Source organism: Ictidomys tridecemlineatus, chromosome 12 (assembly GCF_052094955.1).
Source record: "Ictidomys tridecemlineatus isolate mIctTri1 chromosome 12, mIctTri1.hap1, whole genome shotgun sequence".
Lineage (NCBI taxonomy): Eukaryota > Metazoa > Chordata > Mammalia > Rodentia > Sciuridae > Ictidomys > Ictidomys tridecemlineatus.
The window spans coordinates 66912910-66932118 of record NC_135488.1 but is presented as its reverse complement, the minus strand read 5'-3'; the positions used below and the strand labels follow the sequence as shown (position 1 = coordinate 66932118).

Genomic DNA, 19209 nt, shown 5'->3' with positions numbered 1-19209 from the left:
TTTGCATCCACTTGGCCAAAATGTCTCAAAGTAGATGTGGAGTGACCCATAGGAAGCATTGCCTATTTCTGTAGGCTTCCAAGAGATGTACAAAATTATTCAAGCTAAATTTAGAAGAAATAAACACATAAAAATTACACTGACATATATTTTTCTCATGATAGCAAATATTTAAAAAGAATTATATGATTCTTCACTAGCAATATTTAAATTAGTGTTCAAGCTTCCCTGTTAGTCTTCAATATCACTTTCATCACCAGCCTCTATATGTGCATTGAGGTGAGTGGATTATAATGTAGAATTTTTAAAATAAATTTAAAGCAATGATAAAATATTCTCAGTACAAAACAACTGAGGTAATTAATAGCATGAATGATGGCTTCTATGACATGTAGGCCACAACTGACTTACTGTTTCATCTCAAGATCAGTAATTTAAAAAACTATATTTATAAATAGGTAAAACAGGCAAATGACATATAATTCCAAAAATTCTAAATAGTGATGTCCATTTCCCATTTCCCCTTCCCAGGGGTATCATATGTACCAGGTTTTTTTTTTTATGGCATTCTGCCAACATATAACTATATAATGTTATTTTGTGTTTTATGTATTTTTCACACAAATGACAAATAAATTCAATTTTATACCTAGAAAATCTTTCTGTTTCAGGGCACACAAATTAACTAATTCAATTTGAATTGTTTTATATCATTTGAATCTGCCTTAATTAATTTAACTGGTAATCCCTTATTAATAGAGTTTTCAGTTGTTTTTACTTTTTGTTTATAATGATGTAGTACAAATCAGTCTTATATATAAAATAATATACCTTCATGATACATTTCTAGAAGCAAAATTCAAGGGTAAAATCAAATAAGAATTGTCATCTCAGTCAAGAGCGCTCCAACCCAACCACCAGGATTGAAAATAGTATATTAATTTTATTTACAAGTTATACTTATTTCAGGTAGCTATGTTCTAGTATTCAGGTCCAGATTGAAGGCCAAAGATTTCTAATTACCCCATAAAATTTCTACACTCTAATTTATGCTTATATTTAAATAGGACGCACTCACTGCAGAAGCATTACATTTGGTTGACATTTGAATTATAGTTATTTTGGTCCTTATTGTAAATAATAACATTTGCTTCTTTTCAAGAAGAAGTCAGTAGATTCCTAAATGCCCCAACATTTCACATATTCTTAATCCAACGCTGATGTTTTTTGGATAAATCTACCTTGTAATGTTATGGAAGTAGGCACAAAATACTGCATCATTAGTGTTAAGCAGCAAAACCCATAATTACGATTACAAACATTTATAGATTTACTTTAGACATATGAAGTCAAAGAAAAACAAAGACCATGACTAATTCTCTCACATATTTGGCTTAGAATTTCAGCAACTCAGGACCCAAAATGCAGGGTATGGCTGAGTTGTGGCATGAAGAGGGACATGTGGCTGTATGTCACCTCTTGGTTGTAAGGGTTGTGTGGTCAAACTAAAAGACTTAAATCTTAGTGCTGTTGTGCTGTCTGGGAGCCAAGTCTTAGCTAGCCAGTCAGTCAAATGGTATTATAAACCAGACTACATCTAATTGGCCTTATTTCAAGAGTGAACCTGTTTTGAACAAGTCTGATTTTATTTTGGATTTTTCTGTGCCTGCAAACCTTTTACTGTAATTAGAAAGGAAAGTTCTAACATGGGAGACATAGGGAGAGGTTGAATTTGGTTGGCAGCTGGCTTAGGGTCTGTTGCAAAATATGTTCTGTCCTCGGAGTTGCTGGCTGGTTCGGCTCTTTCAGAGCCAAGGGAGGGGAGCACGTGGACTTGCTTTCTGTTAACTAGGTCCTCCTAAAAGAAAGTTTTGTTTAGCTGAGCTCTTTAAAACAAAATCACATCAACAGCAATTCCAATACCCCCCAAACAAAATTGAAACTAGGAAAATTTTGCAAGTATAATGTTCATTCACAACCTTTCTGTCAGAATGGGGAAGGCGGTACAAAGAATGGAAGCCTAAGGAAGGCTTTGGGTAAAGTAAAAGGGATTTAGTTCATAGTGAGAGCTTCTGACCTGATCATTCTGTTATGTTATTGTAACTGATACCCAAAGCTTCATAGAAAGCCAGTAATCAAGTCAGAAGGTCTAGAATTGGTTTCAGAATCCTAAGATCAGAAACAGGAAACTAAATGTCCTGGTCAAGAACTTGGACTGTAGACTTAGTCAGATTTGTGTTGATGGCCTGAATATGTACCACTTACAAGGTCTGTGACAATGGGAAGTTATTTAACTTCCCCAAGTCTCACTTAGCTTCAGTATTCTTAGCTGTTAAATTGAGATAATACTATGGATGCTTAACAGTTGACCTTTTAATTGTAAAGCAGAGCTGTTTAATCACGTTTGTGGTTATAAATATGTAGATTCAAGCTTTATTTTAGAAATTATTATTTATTACTTAAAATGTGTATGTTCACACTAACATCTTCCCAGGTGTGTCCAATGAGAACACCTTCAAACTAAAATCTGTGTTCTCTTGATATGATTCAATTATTTTAAATACTTCTTTACTTTCTGGCATAAAAGTGGTTTTTTTCAGTCTATTTTTGTTTTTCCCCATCTAAGCCTTGGAATCAGCCATTTTTCCAAGGAGCCCTGATTTCTTTAGTGAATAATGGTAAATAGAAACTAATAGCTGATGATAAGCATGCTTATTGCTACTGGTGTGTGTATGCTCTTAATCTTTCTTAATGGTTAAATATATCATATTTTCATATTTGTAATTCTCCCCTTTGAGAATAAAATAATGATTCCTAGTATTCTTGATATGGTTACTTATGTATGCAAGTCCCTGCCTGTAGCAAAGTTCTGATTACACTGAATATTCACTTGCTCATATGGCTTCTACGTGTGCACCCTGGCCATCACCACACGGCCTTCCCATCTCTCTGGATCCTTCCTAGTAGAATTTCAAGCAAGGGAGGGAGAAATGAGAAAGAGAGGATGGAAGGAAGAAAAGAGGGAAAGGAAAAAGTAGAAGGAAATAAGGATATGGATGTTTTTAAGTCGATTTTAGTATGACTCCACAATTATTTGAACTGAGAGAATGGTTGAGTACTAATGGTTTAGCTCTTATTAATATGAATGCCCAACTCTTTATCTTTTAATCAAATAAAGAAAGGAAAAAAGATAATGACTGTAAAATAAGTGACTATAAAACAAGAGGACACACCACAGCAAGGAAAGAGAGATGAGGTGAAATAGAAGTTATTGATGTCTAATACTTTAGCTTTGACCATAATAGAGGCATGTGTTGAAAACATAAATAACTAAAAAAAGACTAGAATAGAATCTCCCCATTGTAGAGCCAATGGAGAATGGTTGAGTTGGGATTTCTGGAAAAGAACACATTTACATTAAGAAACTATCACACTCTATTTTTATTGATTTTGGGGTTTTTTTTAGTTATAGATGTACACAATAACTTTATTCTATTTATTTATTTTTATGTGGTGCTGAGGATTGAGCCCAATGCCTCATATGGGCAAGGCAAGCACTCTGCCACTGAGCCACAATCCTAGCCCAAAACTATCATACTCTTTTCAAGTCACTTTAACAATTTTTATCTATTTATTTTTTTTACCTATCTCTAGCTGGAAATTAAGTGTTCCTCTGCCAAAAATAAATCTTGGGTTTTACTTGTAATTCTTATAATTTTAATTAACAACTAACTGAATTCTTGATATTCAGATATGCTCTGAAATGTGAGATGATCTATTCATCCAGTTTGCCTAATGTTAAAGTTACATAAGTGGTGTTATGAATCACAGATTTCACCAATTGTTGTATACCAGTAACCTATGTGCCACTAAAATATGCTAAAGTGTCATAAGATAGATTCACTTAAAACCTATAAGAACCTCTATTATGTTACAAAATATCAGATGAAATTATACAGTCAATATAACATATTAATATATTTTGATTTTACCTCAAATTAAATAAAAATTGACCACTTCTAAAGTAGTTATTGAATCAAAGAAACATATATAAAACAATTTTTAAATGGCATCAATATAGACCTCCCCTTTAAGGGTAAGGATCAGAATAAATAGAGAAGCTTATATATTTTTGTGCAGGTATATTTAAACCTTAATCTGGTTCTGCCTCTTATAAGCCATGTAACCTTGGCCACATCACCTTAACTATCTAAACATAAGTTTTTTCATCATAAAATTAATATAACAAAATCTTTCCCAGGAGACTGTTATGAGGTTTAGATAAAATCAATTGCATAAGTACATTGTAGCTCAGGATCTGGCATATACATCAAGCTCTAATTAAATAATTGTTGTGATTACAATTAAAACTTTAGGACATAAACATCCATTCCTGGACTTCCAATACTAAAAAAAAAAATAAGATGAACTAGGACATTCATGCCAGTTCTCTTATAGAAAAAAATCTAAAAATTCTGAATGAAATTATTTAAGGGCAAAAGTGAAAATAAAACATTATTTTAAATGTTTGAGAGCTCTAATAAGATATGAGGTAATTACCAGAGATATGGAATGGAAAGGATGAGAATATGGAAATATAAGTCTGAAGCAGTAATTTTTCCAGTTCCAAAAGGCAGCTAGAGGTTGGTCTGTTATTTTAATATCATCAAACCTATTTTTTTAATCACAGAATAAGTCCTGTCTTGAATGAGGACCTGATAAATCTTTCTCAAATTTGGACCAATACCTAGACAAGAATAAGTTAAGTTTTATATTTCTTTAGCTCTTCTTCTGGTTTTCACTTAGTAGTGAACTTGGGTTAAATATATTCTGGCTATTTAGAACTCTTAAGGATCTTGGAAGAACTATAGAAAGTCATTATGACAAGAAAATAGCATCATATCAGTCTTCAGATTAGTCTGCATATAGTTAAATCACAAGTACCAGAACAATTCAAAGATTACAAGTATATAAAAAGATAATATAGAAAAACAAATACAAAAAAGGAAGGAGAAAGATTCTAAAAGCAACTACCAAACTTGGAATTATTAGATACAAACTAAGAAATTAATATGCCTATTGGGTTAAAATGAAAGCCAGTATTGAATAGTGTTTAGGCAGAAACTAGAATATATGTTTTTTAATGATATAGTATATTTGAAAAAAAGCTAATACAAAATTTTAATCTAAAAAATCCAAATAGATTAGAAACTGCCACATACCAAATAGATAAAAAGAAAATATTAAAAAGAGACACAAGAACAAAAGGAAAATACAGAAGTTCAGATATAAATATAGAAAGTACATGTGGAGGTCACATATTCATATGATTGGCATTCCATAATAAAAGAGAAGACTATTGAAATGATTATCATTGGAAAATTTCCAAATCCAGAGCCAATTTTAAAATATCAATTCATAAGTTCAAGAATCTTAGTGTACCTCAAGGAAGACATAGAAATTTGCAGAGAAAAAAAAGGCATTATAGTAAAAGAGCAGAAAACCAGCAAAGAGAAAATATTAAAAGCAATCAAGGGTGGAAATATACCCACAAACATATATCAGCTGATAGACAGCTGACAGTTTAACAATAGCAATTGAAGTCAGATGACAATAGCAAAATATTAAATGTGTTAAGAGAAAAAAATAAGTACATTTGCAATTGTCTTCAATAATGAAGATGAAATACATATAAAAATGATTGAATGAGTTGATTATTGGTGAAATGTAATAAAGAAAATTCCAAAAGGTGTTCTTCAGTAAAAGAAAAATTGTTCTAGAGATAAACAGATTATATAGGAACAAATGAAGACAAGGTAAAATAGTCAATGTGTGTGAACATCTAAATAAATTTTGATCTCACAAATAGTATTAATATCTTCTGATATGCTTAGACATAAATACAAATACGAAGCTAGCAACAGAAATATATAAAAATGCATAATCACAGTACCAGAGGTTTGAAACTAAATTACTCTAAGATCATTGTCTGCTGGGGGAAAAAAGGTAAACTTTTTAATTAACATCAGACTGGAATAAGTGTAATGTTATTAATGCAATATATAATTTTATCAACATCCTCAAGTTTTTAGATGTTGATTGATTTCCATGAGATACCTGTGATAATGAAAGACTAATGTAACAACACAAGGTAAACTTATTTGAAATATGGAGGAATCAAGAGGGACCCTGATTCTAATGCCTGCCTGAAATTCACACCAAGAAACATTAACATTTTCAACCAGAAAAATACCTATAAGCCCTTGTGAAGCTCTTTAAGGCATATTCATCCTAATCTAAATGTGAGTAGGCATTGGTGATATGGTCCTGGGAATATAGCTACTGATTTACAATAGACTTTAGCAATCTTCTACATTCATTTTCTCTTTTATGTAAGAATATTAATTCATGAGACATAAATACAAATACAAAATGTAAACTTTAAGCCTTTTTTAGTTACAGTTTCTTTGAAAAAGTTGAAATTCATATTCCAGAAGAATTATTTGTTTCTTATGGAAGGTGAATTGCCTGCACACATAGAATCATTTCTTACTAGAACTTCTCCCTGCATGACTTGGATATTATAGTTACATTGAAGAGAAAAAATAATTTGAATATAACCCTTTCGAGTGTTGTTTGATTTTTCTTTCATCTTTTCAGCTGCTTTGGGAAGACTGAAAATACTAAAAGATTCAAATGGCTTATTGATTTTTTCCTCTCTAATAAAAGCTGAAGATACAGTTTTCAAATACTGCCTTGAGGAAAACTCTACTTTCCAAAGAAGATGTTATTAGAAAATGCATGATGTGCAAATAAGCTTTTAGCCAAAATTAGGCACACTTCTGTGAACTTCTGTCTGCATAATAATTCTATTCAGACTTCAATGAAAATTGAGGTCCCCAAGTGTTCTACATATACTGATAAAGTAAGTAAATACTATCCCAAAGAGGAATGGTCAGCATTTAAATAAAGTATTTGTAATAACATAAGTCCTTCCTAATTTATTGAACCACTCCAATTTGTATCTTAATATAACAAAATTTGAATGCTGAGGCTATTGATTCCTCTATCCTCTGTGCTCTCACTTAATGCCTTTCTCCATGCTTGGTGTGACTTTTGTTTTTATGTATAGCCCTCCCACTGCCCCACCCCATAAATCCTTTTATCTTGAAATGTTTTCCAATAACTCTCTAGAAGAGTGTGATCATCAGAATGAATACTTTATTCTTTCTCACTATATCTTTAATGTCAGAAAAGGAGTTGATACAGTACATTGATAGGGAAGGAGAAAGCTTTATTAGTCACTCAAAAGCACATAGCTCAGATGTACAATTGGACAAAAGGCACATGAAAAAGATTCTCAGCAATGTTAGTCATTAGGAAAATGTAACATCAAAACCACCTGTAATATCACATCACACCTATTAGGATGGCTACAGTCAAGAAATCAGATAACAAATATTGAGGAGGATGTGAAGAAATTGGAATCCTCCTACACTACTGGTGATAATGTAAAATGGCACAGCTCTTTGGAAAATGTTTTGACAGTTCTATAAGTTTGATAAATGCATAAGGTTTATCCACCTCCACAATGATATAACATAGTTCTATCACCTCCAAAATTTCTTCCAGCTTCTCTACTGTAATCAATATCTCCTATAATATCCAACTACTAACAATCACTGCTCTGTGCTTTTCTAATAGACTTGCTCTTTTCAGAATAGCATATATATGAAATTATAAATATAAAGTTTGGGTTCTCCTTTCACTGAGCAACATGAATTTGAGATTCAACAATAGTATTATGTCAATCAACATTTGTTCCTTTTTTATTAAATAGTTATTATTCCATTGTCTAGATATACCACATTGCTTTTATCTATTTACCAGTTGAAAGACATCTGAGTTGTTTCCAGTTATTGTGAATTACAGCTAACAGTTTAGGGATGTGTATGTGTGTGTCTCTGTGTGTGTGTGTGTGTGTCTGTGTGTGTGTGTGTCTGTGTGTGTGTGTGTGTTTAAAGGAGGAGTGGGGGGACATAAGTTATTTTTTATTCTGAGTCAACAACTAAAAGCAGAAATTCTGGGTAATGTGATAAATGTATGTTTAACTTTCTAAAAAAGTTTCCAGACTTTTTCCATAGTTCCTATACATTTTATATTCCCATCAGGGATGTGTGGAATTTTCCATGGCCTCACATGCTCATCAGCAGTTGGAGTACGGGTCTTTCCTTTTCATTATTCGAATGGTGTGTAGCATTATCTTACTGTGATTTTAATTTGAGTTGTCCTAATGATTAAGGATAATTTCATATTACTGTCTCTATTTTCTTCAATGAAGTGATCTATTTAAGTATTTTCTTTCTTTCTTTTTTTTTAGTGGTGTTTGTTTTCTTATTGTTAAATCTTGTCACTTTTTAATATATCCTAGGTTCAAGTCTATTGTTGGAAATATAATTTGTATAATTTGTTTCACTCAGCTAAATACCTAAGTGGAGTGGCTAGATTATATGGTGCTTGGTTAGCTTTTTAAGAACTGGAAAACATGACTAAATAGAGTTTATTGTAGGAATGAGAGTTTGGTTAATTATTCAAAATATAGTTACTATAATTCACCAGATTAGAACAAACAAATAAAACAAAAAAGATAAAAACCACATTATCTCAATAGACGCAGAAGAGGCATTTGACAAAATCCAACATTTTATAATAAAAACTCTCAAGAAAAGCAATAGATGAGAATTTCCTCAAACTGATAAAGGCACTATAAAAAAAAACAACTCTGTGGGTAGCATCATATGTAGTGGTAAAAGACTGAATACTTTTCCTCTAATTAGGAACAAGTCAAGGGTATCTGCTCTCACCTCTTATGTTAGATGTTGTACTGGAGGTTGTAGGTAGTGTGAAAAGACAAGAAAAAAAATTAAATACATCATTATTTCAAAGGAAGAAGTTTAACTTTTTGCAAGCAACATTTAAATAGAAAATTTGATAAATTTTTTTAAAGAAAAGATTAACAGAAAAAAAATAATTTAACCATGTTGCATAATCTAAGATCAATAAACAAAAATCACTTGTATTTCTATGCACTGGCAACAAACAATAAGAAACCGAAATTTAAAACAATACCACTTATAAAAGCAAAAAAGATGAAATACTTAAGCATTAATCAGAAAAAACGATGTGATACACTTGAACATTGAAAACAAAAAAAAATATTGCTGAGGAAATGAAATAAGACCTAAATAAATGTAAAGATACACCTACTTCATAATTAGAAAGATTCAATATTGTGATGATGTCAGCTAACTCAAATTTATCTACAATAATCAAAATCAAAATATTAACTTGTTTTTGAAAGACAAAATTAAAAAGTAAACTCTGAAATTCATATGAAAGACAAGATAGCCAAAGAAATGTTGAAAAGAATAAAAGAGTCTTATTTTACAGATTTATAGAATTAGCTTCTAGTAACTGAGGTAGGGCTCCAGGTAGACAGAAGAGTGAGACACAACAGAATTCAGGAAGAGAGTCACAGATATATTGAAAAATCTCTGGAGCAGATCAATAAAAGTCTCATCAACAAGTTGTGATAGAGCAATTGAATAGACAATTGCAAGAAAAATTAATCACAACTCTTTCCTAATACTGTAAAATTTGAACTCAATATGGAGTGTAGATTTATATTTATAAATATAAAAGTTAAAACTATAAAGTTTTGAAAAATAACTAAAGTATATTGATCTTAGGCAAAATTTTTAAGATATGCTACAACAAAAACATTGGAATTTATAAAAAGCAAATTTATAAATTGAACTCCATCCAATTTAAAAGTAGCTGCTTTTCAAAAATACTATCTTATGTCCCACCCAGTAACCAGTTGGTGAATATGGTGAATCATATCAACAGATTTTTTTAATGTGCAGTAGAACTTTACTCCTAGAATAAACCACATTTGGTCATATGTATTACACACATATAATTAGTGGGTTTGATTTGCTACAATTTTGTTTAGAATATTTGCATCTCTTTTCATAAATAATATATTTTTTTCTTGTAGTATACTTTACACTTGTGATATCAGGGTAATGCATACCTCATAAAAGTAGTTGAAAGACATCTCCTTCTTTTCAATTTCCTAGAAAAAATGAAAAACATTTGGCATCATTTTCCTTAAATATTGATATCCTATACTCCTTAAATTTTAATTTAATTTTAATTTTAAAATTTAAATTTAAATTTTCATTTTTAGAATTTACAAATGAAACCATCTGGAATTGGAAAGTTCTTTGGGTTTTTAATTAAAAATTTAATTTCTTTAATGATATAAGCTACTAAAGCAATTTATTTCTTCTTAGAGAAGTTTTACTTGTTGCATTAATTTTTCAATTTCAAATCTGGGGCATAAAACTGTTCAAAGCAGTTCTTATTACCCTTTCAACACCTGTAAAATCTGTAGTGATGTCTCCCTCTCCAAGACATTGTTAATTTATAACTTCTTTCCTTTTTCCTATCAGTCTGGCTACAAGTTTATCAATTTTATTGATGTTCTCAACAAGCAATCTTTGGGCTTCATTGATTTTTTTTCCCAACTGTTTTTACTTTTTTCTTCTTCATTGACTTCTTCTCTGACCTCTATTATTTCCTGTTCCTATTTTCTGCTTAGTTTGATCTTCTTTTTCTATTTTTTTTCCTAATGTGGAAGCTGAAGCTGTTGATTTTAAATCTTTCTTCTGTTCTAATGTAAGCATGTATTTAGGGTTATATATTTCTGTTTATTTTCATGCCTCGTAATTTTTGATTGGATACCAGTCATTGTAAATATTACCTTGTTAGATATTTTTGAACATTTATGAATATTCTTGAGTTTTGTTCTGAGGCACTGTTAAGATACTTATAAATGATTTGGTACTTTAGAATTTAAATCTAGGATTTATTAGGTAGAAACAGGATGGTACTCTTTGTAGAGATAATTCTTTCTCGCCTTTTTGCCTGAAATCCAGTGTCTTGAAATCAATGGGCAATGCATTTTGCCTTTTTTTTTTTTAATTGGTCCAGATGGATAGGTAAATCCAACCTTTGTTACTGTATCAGATCCCAAAAGAGAATATTTCCATCAGTTTTCCTTTTCAGGCATACACACAAAAATTTAGGAATCAATATCCTTTTGGATATTAGCAAGTCCACCCTGCCTTTGTATTTTTTCTAATGTTTTCAATTAGATGTTTTTAGTACATTTTTTCAGCATTTTGATTATTCTTCATGAAATTTGTGATTAGCTCACCATTATTGGAAGCAGATATTCTGCAGTGAATATTTCATCTTTTTGATGTATTATACCATCTACTGAACACTTGTTGTAGTCTATAAAAGCCTTGATTGATATTTCCAGCTTTAGTTGGGAGAGTTTAACAGATATTCCTTTAGTGAACCCTGTGTAAGGTAGTATACAAAGCAATGTGAAAAACTACAAAATGATGAAAACTTTGTTTCCTATTTGCACAAAATGTTTAAGGGCTAGTTTAAAAAAGTGTCATTAATTTGGGGATAGAAATACATATGTAATAATACAGTGTATCTAAAAATGGCAAAAGTCAGCTAAGTGCATATAGGTAAAATATTTGTTAAAGTATTTTCACTTTAGTTATCCAGGCAAACTTTTGTTACTTGAGGGAATTAAGAAAGCCATTAAAACACATCATTATTACCTGAATGTGGATTTTTTTGGAACAAAATCAGACTTGTAAGATGTAATCATTTTTATAAAATATAGTTAATTTTTTCTACCTATTATTTATACAACATATGCACATTGTAGGTAGCAAGGATCACTGAAACAAAACACACAAACCTGGAATAAATTAATCCATAAACATTCAGTAATTAGTACTAAAAATTGTTTTAAAATTTAATGGAAAACCAAAATGGAGTTTTTCTCACTTTATTTCAATTAGATTAATATAACTAACATTCATGAAAGTAATGAATTTTTGAACTCACAAAATGTGTGCACACATGCATACACAAATAGAAACGTATGTTAATTTAAACAGGTCAATAAAAACACATAAATAGAAGTCATGAAAAGAGTTGGTTATTGGAGCTTGCAATTTCATGTGAAATATTGAAGTAAATTTTTATGAAGACTTAGGCGTAGTGAGCTTAATAATTTAATTTTTTAATAAATCAAAGCTTCAAGAAGCTTTTATCTTAACACTACTTCAATTATACTTTAAAATCTGATGAAAAGAAATGTGAATACACTTGAAATCAACAGGGCTAGATACTTTTGAGAGCTAAAGACTTTGCCCTTCATAGACAACTCTTGTGCCACGTGAGTAGGCTCTTTACTGGCTCAGGGTTTCCCACTGTTAGTCAATTCTGAACTTCTGGGTCCTCCCTAAGTTTAAACAGGGTGTATGCATCAAAGATCACAGAGAATCAAACACACTGGAGCTTTGGAACCCCGATGTTCCAAACTTTAGTCGGGATACAGTCCAAATATCATTTTATTTCTGTGAACAAATGATTATGAATTATTCAGAGGCTAAGAATAAGGTTGGCAGAAAACTTTTAGTTGTCTTTAGTAAGTTAGATTGAGAAAGGTCAAATGATAATGAGATCAAAGCGATTGGCCCTCCATTCTCTAGTAACATGAAAATACATCTTTAGATTTTCATTTATATTTATCCCAAACTCTTTTGCACAGAGCTTCTTTTACTATGTTTTTAAAGTTGAAAAAAAATGGTGGGCTGTCTTTCAAAATCATTTTGAGTAATATAATTATGAGGGCATTGATCTTTTATAAAGGAAAATTATTCAGAGATGGACTTTAATTTAAAATTTTATATTCTACTCATAGAATACATGATTCTTAATAACTATGATTTTGTGATAAATATTACTTTCATGTTATAATCTATCCTTCCAGCCTGCTTTGACTTTAAAAGATAAATGTAGTCACCCTAATTGTTCAAAGATTCCCCTAAGTACATACAGAAATGTAGCAATCTCTCTTAATGCCTACACATGTATATATGGACTACATGGCAATGTGGCTGTGTATCACGTGTATATCTATGCATGTGAGCATGTGTATAGAGATTATGGTTCACTACATCAATTTTGAAGCCAGATAAAGTGTGACAAGAAATTCATAATGTTCGGACATTCACTTAAACAAATTCCTCATTCCATAAACATTGCTTCAGGCTTCAAACATAAATACGGAAAGATGAACTATTCATATCGTCTCTCCAGATGTTTTGTGTTTGAGACGCATACAACAGCTGGGCCAGGGATCTCTGAATCCTGGGAAACAGGGAAGTCTGTAGCTCAGCTTGAACATAGAGACGATTCTTTGGCTTGGAGGTGGAAGCAGGTAGATTCCATTTCCAACCTTTTTTACCCATAGGACAACATTCTTCATCAAGTGGTTGCTTTAATGGTAGAAACTGCCACAGCCATTATAATCTGAAATGCATTAAAAAAGTCTTAAAGCAAGAGTTTAGATATCTGATAGTACCTTTTCATCTCTTGATCTATTTCTGGATGATAAAAAATATAGTATTTTTGTTAAAAGAAGTTTTAACTTCACAGGTGAAGGTGAGTTATTCTCTTGGGAAAGGACATGTGTTTTAAGATTTTTGGAATAGTAACCTAAGCCCCTTGTCCTCAAACTCACAGATAACTGAAAATGATCTTGCAATTGTCCTTCAAAATAAAATGGTGAAGCATTTAATCTTGAGGAATAGAGAGCTATCTGGAGTTTTAAAGGATGCAGAAAAGTTGGGTGTTTGGTGAAGGAAGAATGAAAGATGGAAGAAATAACAATTTGGTAGAGAAAAGACTGTAAGCATTGTTTTCTGAATTTGATGATGCATCTGAATCTCTGAGACATGTGATAAGAATTCTGGTTCTTTAATTCCTTCCAAGATCTACTGGATCACAGTCACAAGACATGAAGCCACTTAACCTCATGTGCAACAGACTTCACAGGTGATTTTATACATATATATAAGCTTGAGAGGAACTGGAATAGAAAGATAGAAATGTCACATGGGATTATATATCTATATATAAGCTTGAGAGGAACTGGAATAGAAAGAGAGATGTCACATGGGATTTGAGGAAAACAAAGTTCAATGGGAATATATCTTAAAGACAACTTGATTATGAAATGCTAGATGGGAAAAGATTTTTTGTGTGTGAAATAATTGGTTTCTGCTGGTATATTTATACAAGACCCAAACAATGGGCTTATGAGATTGAATGATAATTGTCATTTAAAATATAGCAAAAAACAACAACAACTTCTTGGTTCATGTTTTGTTTTAAAAAGTTTTCTCTAATATGAATTTATTATTTTGATAGGAAGAAGAGTCAAGTAAAATAATCTAATTATTCTTTGTTGATAGAAAGTCTTGCACTTTCTTTAGATCATAGTTGTGATCATCATTTTATATTTATCAGTTGTAATAGTATGTGACATTAAAGAGGATATTGGGCTAAATTTGTTTTGGTGTCTACAGTGCTTGCAGAGAGCAAATGGTCTCAGGAAGGTAATAATAGGTGCCGGAGGTGTTGAGTGAATTGGAGTCTGGGTTTCCACAACCCCACAGCGTATGAATGGGGCTGGAATGAGATTCTGCCAAGATTTCCAAGCCTCACAGTGTTCAAGTCATGGAACTAGCCTGAAGAAAAGATGAGAGCAAGGAGTGCCATGACACATGGCACTGAGCCCTGGTCTGCACCAATTTGGAAAATGAATTAGTTGTCTCTGTCCTCAGACTATTATTCTTAACACGTCTAACACTTTTGTGTACTATACCAACAAGCAGCTATTTAAAAATATGAACTTGATTGATGTCTGTGAATGTGTGTATATGTAAGTGTGTGTGTGTGTGTGTGTGTGTGTGTGTGTGTGTGTGTGTGTGTGCGTCAAATTGATAGACATCTTTGGTTGGGGGCAGAGAATATTCTGGTTCGTTGAAGGTTCTGGTCAGTTCGCTGTGTATCAGACCAGGTGCTCTTCTTTACTGACATTTTGCTGGCTATGAGTGTCTACAAGAAGGGAGATGCTCTTTCACTATAGTGAAAACAAACAAAACAAACAACAACAACAAAAACGAGTCAAAACTGAATGAAGGACAATAGCAGAAGGAGCTTTCATCACTGAAGAAAAGAACACATGAATTATTGGCATTGAATTCTTTTTTTTTAAATAAAGTGTATTTTATCTTGTTTTATTATAAAAATACATCCCTCTTCTTAAAAAGAGTCTAAAAATGTGGAAGAATAAAATAAGAATGCAATGGTAGTACTAATAACCATTAATTACTAAATCTACTAAACCTCTTATCTTGAAGACAACCATTGCAAACTTTAGAAACTATCTTCCACATATAATCACAAAGTTGTTTTATTTTTTATTACTTATAAAAGTGGGATGATACATTTAGTTTGATAATCAATTACTGATATGAAACCATTTTTGACCTACAAAAATAATTTCATATGGTTCAACCTATACATATTTCTTCCAGGTCACTTATTTATCTTTAAAAAAGATATCATGAATATCATTCCATGGTAAATTACTACAATTGTGCAGTTTTGCACTATGTGAAGTTAAGTGAATTTATCAACCAATCCCCCTTAACTGGATATTTGATTTCCATTTTTTCTCTTAATGCTAATAGTGTTTCTATAAATATTCTTATAATTAAATTTACGCCTTACACTCCCAATTCTTCCACTTTGAAGCACATTCTTATAACTAGATTTCAGGGGTAAAAGCACATTTTACTAATACATTTTTCTACAAATGTCATGTCATGTTATTTATTTTCCAAGGTTGTATTTACACACAATAACAAGTCGTATCATTCACTACTTAGATTAGCTGTTACTGAATGAGATACTATATTTTGGGAAAAACTTTAAAAATGTGTTTGTGAGAGACAGACAAAGAGAGAGAGAGAGAGAGACAGACAGGCAGGCAGGCAGGCAGAGACACAGAGAATTAGTGAAGTATGAGACCCGAAAGCACTGATATCATTGTCTCTATTCCACTCCTTCAAAAGTATTAATACTTGCTATTTAGAGACTATGAATACAGTCTGCACTAATCAGATGAAACCTTCCCATCTTGAAGTGAACCCCTCAGGTAAAGACAAGTATCAAGTGAGAAGGATTTGAATAAGTTCCTGGCTTTTTTTTCCACTTTGGGCCTGTAGAAACCTTGTCTATAATTGCCTTTTCGTTTTTCCAGCATCTGTGTTTCCGTTGCCCATCATAAACATCAACTAAATCTTGAGGGATCTTTCCTCACCTGTCCTTGACTGTTGAGTCAGAAAGCAAAGATAATAAAACTTGCAACATGTATTTGCGTCATCACCCGGAGCCAATCTCCTGGTTGAAGGACTACGACATTGTAAAGTACTGTTATTGGTTGTGTTGAAAATCATGATTGAGTAATCACAGCCAAGGGTTCATTCAAGAAGGCTGGAGCACCAATTATGTGAGTGACTAGGATTTAAGGTAAATACATAGGAACCCAGTGTCTTCCTCCCAGAATCTTACACTGTGAGATTGAACATGAAAGTGCACCATGGCCGTGAGCCAGCATTGGAAACATAGCTCGAGCCCACACACCTGCTACCCTCTAACGTCTTCTTGCCAACTCACCTTGCCCTTCACTTTTGACTGCCCTAGGATTCCACAGAAGCTTCCTTTTGCTATCTCCTACTCTGTGGGAGCCATGAGGACTGGATCACAGTGCACTCACCTCTCTCCATGTAGCCCAGGGTCAGACACTTTGGAGGCCCCCCCCCATAAAAGCAATGATGATAATAGTTTTAAATGAAAAATCACAATATTTTATCTAAAGTTGAATCATTAGGGGTAATCTACAAACCTATGATTGTCAAGAACGCTAAAAGAAACAAGTAAAATTAATTTTATTGACTCAACCATTTTGTATCCGTAAAACTACTTGAAAATGAAGAGTGGCATTGTGTGGGAAGGAAAATGGTGACCAAAAGACAAATTATCAGAGGGCAGAGCTGGGGATGGGATCGAAATGGTGGGAGGAAAAACGGACAAAGGAAACCAGCTCTCTTTCTTCTAGCTGTTTATTGGTCATTTTCTATAAGAGTTCAACGAGCCACTCATTTACAACTCACGGACTCTGTCTTGGAGAAGATCAGTTTTTATTTTAGCTTTCTTGATGATCAGTTCACATGTAAGAGGCAGGGGAAGCAATCAGAGAAATCCAATATATGTGCCGGCTCAGCTGGGCCTCCGCCACTCTAAAATTAAAGTTAGAGATCCAGGGGTCCAGGTGGCTCCTTAAAATGCAGAATCCGTTTTGCTATATAAGCATGGGATATATCTTATTCTAGTTAAGATCCCAATTGATGGTGGGATGCAAATTATATTTCAAATTACTGACCAATGATTTTATTTGTTCTACATTGATTTCTAGGTAAATTTGTATGTGTCATTTACGACTGGTTTCATTATATTTGTACTTGACATAGTTAATAAAGCTAGCTTTATATTTTAAAAAAAAAAAAACAACCGATGTATCTGCAGTTTCCTGTCAAAGATCCTGACTAATAAGAACCCCAACTAGATGCAGTGACAAATGCCTATGATCCCATCAGCTCAGAGGCTGAGGCAGGAGGATGACAAGTTCAAAAGAAGCTTCAGCAACTTAGAGAGACCCTGCTTCTAAATAAAATATAAAATGAGCTGTAATGCGGTTCAGTGGATAAGTGCCCCTGGGTTCAATTCCTTGTACCAAAGACACAAAAGAAAAACACCACACTGACTACTCCAGACAGTTTATGTTCATGGTGCATCAGCCACATGGATTTTTAAAGGTTTTCTGGAGACCCAATCTCTGCACTGGCTCCTTCTTCTGGCTGAAGCGTCCCCATACCCTCAGACAACTCTTCTTATCATTCAACTCAAAAGTTGCATTCTCACATTCTGTCCAACTTCTGCTCTCCAAACTCTTCCTCTTTATGGCCACACTAGGTTTTACTGTCTCCACAGTATTATGCTATTTGCACAAGTGTTTAGTACATGTCATTCTCCACTAAAACATAAGATTTAGGAGAAAGAAGGTGGACTCTGTCTTGGCCATCATTGCAGAGACTCAGCATATATTTGTGGAATGAATGAATGTAGACAGAATCTCAGGTCTGTTTCTTGTTTTGTTTCATTTTTTGCCCACAGCAGGACAGAACACACTTAGTCTTATTTATTCTGTATATTATCACTTAACTGAGTTTCTTTTTAAATTTTTTTTTAATTTGTTCTAATTAGTCATGCATGACAGTAGAATGCATTTTGACACATCAGACATAGAAGGAGTATAACTTCTCATTCTTCTGGTTGTACACGATGTAGAGTTACACTGTCATGTAATCATATATACACCAAGGGTAATAATGTCCAATTCATTCTACTAGCATTCCTACACCCACATCCCCTCTGAGTTTCTTTTTTAAACAAAGTAAGATAGGCCATGTGGAACAAACAAGCTTTTCATGGGAATTCAAGAAATAGGAAGTAGCAAGAAGGGGACACAGGCACTAGACCCAGACTAATTTCCTGAATAGGGTTAAGAGGAGGAGACTACCATCAGAACAACTGCAAAGCCGGGCAAGGTGGCACACACCTATAATCCCAGTGGCCTGGGAGGCTGAGGCAGAAGGATTGCAAGTTCAAAGCCAGCCTCAGCAAAAGTGAGGTACTGAGCAATTCAGTGAGACCCTGTCTCTAAATAAAATACAAAATAGGGCTAGAGATATGGCTCAGTAGTAGAGTGCCTCTGAGGTTCAATCCCTGGTACCAAAATAAAAGAAAATGCAAGTGTGCAAGTGTCCTACCTGGAATGTAGTAACACTATTATACTGCAGGCATGAGAAGGAGGTGCTATTGAAATGCCAAACCAGTGTGTGGGTGGAAGTTCTATAGCATGACAGAGCATCAGAGCCCCTAAAGCAATCCAACAGAAGGTCATAATTCTAGCTCAAGTTTATATGCTTGTAAAGGAAATGTCTAGATAAAAGTTGCTTTCACACAAAAATACAAAGAATGCATGTTTCTAGAGTCTGGGTGGTGTTTTGTTAAATTTTGAGTAGTTTAGTGTCAAGACAGAGAAGCACAATGAGATTAATAGCTGGAAATGGAGGG

General features: G+C 32.9%; 1 long non-coding RNA gene across 13 annotated transcripts in view; it reads right to left on the bottom strand.

The window, feature by feature from the left end:
- Window positions 1–19209, bottom strand: part of LOC120885027 (uncharacterized) — a 139618-nt gene that overhangs the window by 33067 nt on the left and 87342 nt on the right. For 5 of the 13 annotated variants that reach the window (XR_013428911.1, XR_013428905.1, XR_013428913.1 and 2 more), the window contains one exon: window positions 11926–13473. This is a non-coding gene — a long non-coding RNA (uncharacterized LOC120885027). Of the gene's footprint in view, window positions 1–923; window positions 1859–8864; window positions 8885–10096; window positions 10139–11925; window positions 13474–19209 lie in introns of those variants that run through there. The other 8 variants (XR_013428906.1, XR_013428904.1, XR_013428910.1 and 5 more) reach the window with 3 other exon arrangements.